Source organism: Mchenga conophoros, linkage group LG15 (assembly GCF_057382185.1).
Source record: "Mchenga conophoros isolate Kocher_MC1m ecotype Shallow Benthic linkage group LG15, M_conophoros_male_GT1.1, whole genome shotgun sequence".
Classification (NCBI taxonomy): Eukaryota; Metazoa; Chordata; class Actinopteri; order Cichliformes; family Cichlidae; genus Mchenga; species Mchenga conophoros.
This window is the reverse complement of record NC_140540.1, coordinates 13,470,315-13,476,314: the sequence shown is the minus strand read 5'-3', so window position 1 is coordinate 13,476,314 and position 6,000 is coordinate 13,470,315.

Below are 6,000 nucleotides of genomic sequence, written 5' to 3'. Positions count from 1 at the left end.
TTAGCACACAAAACAAGATCCGTTAATGTTTTAAGATAGCCTGTGTTGAAATGCTGTGTTAAACAAGGCTATTGTGGTTGCTGCTGCAAAAAACTGAAGAAGGAAAGTTTATATTTGTAGGATATATTTGTTTATATTTGTATTTGTAGGATGTGCACAAAATGAAAATGAGAGTGGTGAATCTGAGGTATTTTGGGTTGAATTCTGGCAGCAACCTTAACCTTTTTAATAGTAAGAGAAGCAGAAAGCAGGTGTAAACACCGCACTGAGAGTGTTTGTGGTAAACGTATTTGAAACAGCTGCCTGTTTGCATATTCGGGAGATAGCAAACATTATTAAAGTTCAATTGGAGGTGTGATTTTGTCCAACTCATCTGGGAACCGGACGTTTGTCATTCATTCCAGTCTAATCTGCTGGACACTCTTTAAGAAGCTGATGAATTCGAAAAAGAAACAAATAAGAACCGAAATTGTTGTCAGATGATTGTCACTGGTTTTAAGAATGCATTTTTGTATACGTTCCCTCTTTTGCTCTTCACGTGGACTGCTTAATTGCATGCAACCAAAGACTGCTCAGATGTGATTGGTCAACAGTATTTGGAAGAGAAACAAAAACCAGAAACAAATCTTGTCATCTTACAAATATCTGCATATTCATTACATACGGATTATTCTCCACTGGAATTTATTGGGGTGTCTCTAAGAAGCTCACTACTTAGTTTCTAAATGTGTCTGTCCTAAGCAGGTGGTCCATGTTTGTCCAGCTCTTTCCAAAAAAACAGGTGTGTGCTACAGCCAAATGTACCCCGATGAGAATGCTCAGAATGAACTAAAACAGTGACACTGCTGTCTAAAAACACAACAACGAGCTGAAAGACACTGCTGAGTCAGGTGGCCATTCTCTCTTTCTAATGAGCAGGCATCGGAGAGTTGCTTATTGTATGGCTTTTCTTATCAGACTGGAGTTTATTTAACAGTCTGTGGTTTTTCTGTGTGCGTGTGACTGATACCCACACCAATATCAGTTAAATAAGGCTTCCTTCCCCTGATTCACAGCTCCACAAACACACCAAAATCCTCCCTTTTTTCCACAAGAGAGCAACAATGGGCCTATAAAGCTGTCAAGGCAAAACTGAATTTACACTCACCACTTTAAACGGCTAAGCCCTGCTCCCAGGCTGTGTCTAGCGAGCTTTGTGTAAATAGGTGCAGCGGGGCCGTGGGCGCGCGTTTTCCCTGTGATAGTGTCCAAGTGATGGAGTGATGGATAAATTTTCCACCTTTCTGTGAAAAGATCAGATCAGACTCAGTGGATCACATTAGCGTGACCCATGCTGTTAATTTATCTCATATTGATTTCCAATTGTGCATCATTGGGAGGCCTGGAGTTTGGTTTACGGTCGCGACTTGATCCATAACTTGCAATGTGATCCATGCCACAACAGCGATGGACAATTACACCCAATTCTGCATCCTATTTTACGCTTTATGGGAACTGTTGAAAACCAGAACTGATCAATTTAATGAATAAATAAACAACTCCCTGATACGGGAGATCTACGATGTAGGTAACATCTGGTCCCACTTTCACAATGGGATTGTTCCTCAGTGCAAACACCTTTTGAAATCTTTTTCTTTAACATCATCAAAAAAAGGTGAAAACCCAAACAAAAAAAGTAGATACTCATATCACTTTATCTCTGAATAAGCTCCCACACTGTGGCTGGATGCCTGCTCATCATTTGCATGACATCTTTTTATGCATTCCTGAGCTGACACTGGCAAGTAAAGATCCTAACAGTTGATGTGTTTCTGTACTCCCCTGGCAGCAACCTTCAATGAAGCCAAGCTGTATCTTTTCTCACACTGAGATATGATGACATTACCTGTAGTTACAATGGCTTTGCTTTTGAAACATAGTCATGCAAATTTGCTTTTATGTTGCAAAATATTTTCTGTGGCTTTCTAGACTTTACGTGGAAATGTCTCCCAGGGGGTCAGTGTGCTGTTGTATTCTCTCGCACCTTCAAGGATCTCGGAGCACGACAAAGGAAGCATTAACCTGAAAATAATATTCAGAAGCATTACTCAAGTGGAAAAAGTGATGTTTACATGCTTCATGAATCATGTGATGTGCCGAGTTTAATTGCACAGGTAGACCTGTAGGCATACTTAAGACACAGTTTGAGGGCAAGATCTAACAAGACACTTCTTCACACAGGCACACGTTTGGCACTCTCAAAATGTAATATCTAAAGGCCAAACTACTTCCTCAGCAAGTTTATTCTTCCCAAAATAGTCCTGATGGGAAAACAAGGACCAAAAATAGACATGGGAAAACAAACATTTTTCCAAGCATATCTGTCATATTGGTTTATATGGCTTTCTAATGGTCGAAAAATGTTTTTGGTGGGGTTTTTCACCGAGGAATGGCAATAGAAATCTCATAGAAATTCCTCAGGGCTTTGTTGCAACTCGCTCCTTCTTTCCCTTACAAAGTTAAGTGTCTTACAAAATCCTGGTGAAGTCATAACTGGCGGCAGCATTAAAAATAAAAGGCTTCCTTTAACCTGAATCATCATCTGCTGCATGTGAACGGTCAGATTCCACTCAGGACTTTTGGAAGAGACACGCGTGCTCCTTAACAGAAAATCAACCACGGTGTCCATGCATGACATTTGGCTGGCCTTAAACTGCATGCTAGCTTGACTCTAAAGAGGATTAAAAACTCATAAAGCATAAATTATATATTACACTGTCCTCTTGAACCAGTGCCAAGAAATAAAGAAAAAAAGGGTGAATCAGTAACTTCAAATGAGACTGAAGCGGTTGGATTTCTGTGAAGGTTTCTGTTAAAGGTGCAGTGTGCAGGGGGATCGATTGCTATAAGCAATAAGAAAGGGGTTAGTACTTTCCTAGATCAAGCTATTGGTAAATGGCTGTGATTGGCTGTTTCACTGCTAGGCATTTGAAAAAGGGCATGTTGCAGCCTTATGTTTCTTTTGGGGACTTAGCTAAGTTGCTTTTTACATCCTGACTTCTGGACACACACACACTAAAGAGAAATCTGTAAAAAAAAAAAAAAAGCACCAAAGCTCAAAGTTACATCAAGAGCCAAAACCTTTAAATGAGTTTATATTTGTTAAATACAGTTTCCGCAGGTTGATCATCAAACTCTGAAGGCATTCAAAAAAATCAGCCTTATTGGAGTTGACTGTTATACTGATATACCCATATCGTCTCCCAGCTGTTCCTCCACCCAATCTATTCTAGCTCTACAGATGTAGCAGGCCCTTTTACTTGAATCGTTACATTTTGCACCTCTTTGTTTCTACAGTAGCCTAAAATGGGCAAACCAAACACTGGCTCTAAAGAGAGTCTCCTGCATGTGTGTGTTTGTGTATGTGTGCATTTTTAGTGAAATTTCCTTAAAACATTTGTGAGGGGAGGGTGAAGCGAAGGGCATTCTGGCTGCATTCTGTAACCCTAACCACTAGATGCCACTAGATCTCAGACACTGCTTCCTCAGGTGGACCTTAGGGATAAGGTTACCACCTATTTTACCTTGGGGGGGTTAGGTAAATGTGAAGGTGTTGGGGGAAGGGGTGGGTGTGTAGGCTCTGCTGTTTAGGTGTGGTCTATGGGATGGGGGACTTGCTGGAGCTGAAATCTAATGGTGTGGATCGAGAACAAATACGGCCTCTTCTTGGAATTGGTTTGTTTTAGCAGAGGATTGCCACTGCGCAACCTGGCCTGACACGATTACAGAAAAAGAGACTCAATGCCTTACACAGACTGAGCAGAGCACAGGTTAATTTATGACCTGAAATTGCTGGATTTGTACAAGGATTTTCTAGTGATGACACTGTGAAACGACTGTCTCGACTCTAAATACACCTTAAAGATGTAGATACTTGCAAAAACATGCTGAAATACCCATATGAAACATACAGATTTTCAATATCACCGGGCAGGAGTGATTTAAAACAGAAGCCTAGTTTAAATTAGGACTTAAAGTCAATAAACCATGTGTTTTAATCATACACATCTAACATACATGTATACAATGTTTTAAATAAGTAAACAAGTCTGTATTTCATTTCCAAAACACTCAAGGAGAACATACACCGTGGAAGGCTTGTGAATATTTGCAAGTCATGGTGATGTGATCACGTATACTATATCTTCAAGTCCACTACATCACTGAATGTTTGCTCTGAATGATATGTGACATCAGTAAGAATCAACACACACGTACGCAGCCATCACACACACACATTCTGATACGCACAATTCAAATATTAATATCGTATGAGTGCTCTCTGACCGTACACAGCCTGTCAAAGCAGTAGAATTTACTCACAACATGCTTGTATTTGCGCTATCCACTGGGGTGACTTATGAATCTTTTATCAAAACTGGCCTAATTGCTTAACCATCCATGTCCCAGTCCAGTGGTGAATGCTGGGAGGGGGCACTGGGCATGCAAATTGTCATAAAAACAAGGAAAGCATTATTCCTCCAGCATTTTTCCACCTCTGGCAAATCTGTCTTTTTGTCTATGTAATTATGGATTCTAGTGAGCTACATATTAAGCAACACATTAATTTATAGTTGACAACTTCAGGGAAAGAGCTGGAGTTGCCTCTTTATCTTATTTAGGCTGGGAATGAGAATAGCTTTCTTCTGTTATACTTCAAATAACAGGTGATAACATTTTAAGAACATCTGGGCAATTTCAATGCAAAGAAATGTGTGTGTGCATCTCTTCATCTCATCTGGTTCAGCAAGTGTTTTAACTCTATGCCAAGACACTTCATAACACCATGAAACCAGCATTACTTTTCTTTGACAGTTTGTTTGTTTTTTTGGTCCATAGGAGCAGTAAACAGCTTCCTGTGCTCAACTGATCCACAGTGGACAATAAATAAATAAATAAATAAATACAAAAAAAACCCTTTCCCTTCTGTTCTCACTCCCACTCGCTGCCCTGTTTCACAGCAGAGGAAGCTGCCGAAGGGTCAAGCTCAACAGTAGTTTGAGAGAAATAAAAAGGATCTAACTGGCAAGAACCATGATTTCATGGCGTTTCTTACTCCAAACCCCCATCTCTCCATGTTCCTGGGAGCTGCATAAAAAGTCCCAGGAAACTCCCTACTACTCCGTACACCAAACAGCTGCAGATTCTCACTTTTCGCTGGCTTTAGTCCTTTGAACTCAACCTCAACCCCTCACAAAAAAAAAAAAAAAAAGTTTGTTGATAAACTAAAATGGACTTTTTCTGTTATGAAATGTCTGGTAGCTCTAAATTTAAAACATCTTTTTTTTTTTTATTCATTAAGAAATATATCATTGCAGTCACGTTTATGATTAATATCAATTGTTCATAAGAGGAAAAAAGGATAGAATCTCAAAATATTAAATGCTGTTTTTATCATCTTCCATTGTTTGTCTGAAAATAACTGGAAGCCGTCATTCTTCCTGCCCACAGCTGGCGTTGAACCGGAATCTGCTTTGTAAACGTTTTCTCTGCAAGTCAGTATCAGGACTGTGTGTGTACGCCTGTGCCTGTGCGCATAATTACAGATGCGCCATTCTTCCTAAAGCTGTCATTAAAAAGGGAATGGGAATGACTCCAACTACAACCACTGCTTGGGGTTACGTAACAAGCTCTTCTTGAATTTTGTCTTATCCCGGAGACAGCTGAAATCTCTCTTGCACAGCCGGTTGTCCCTGAAAATGCTCCTCCTTCAAACCCAGGAGAAGTTTGGTATTTTTCCCGACTTGCATTCTGTCTTTAATTTTGGCGGAGAGAAAAAAAACCCGATCTGGTGTTTTTATGTCTTTGTCTTGCTCGCTCGGTCGTGTTAGAGCGCGTTTCCACTGTTGTTTTGGGGTGTGTCCGTGTGAGGGCGCAGTGAGCCCTACTTTGTCTTTCATCCTGAGATGCTGGTGGTCCACAGACAAAAGAGAAGATGGCATTTAGAGCTCTACAGGACAG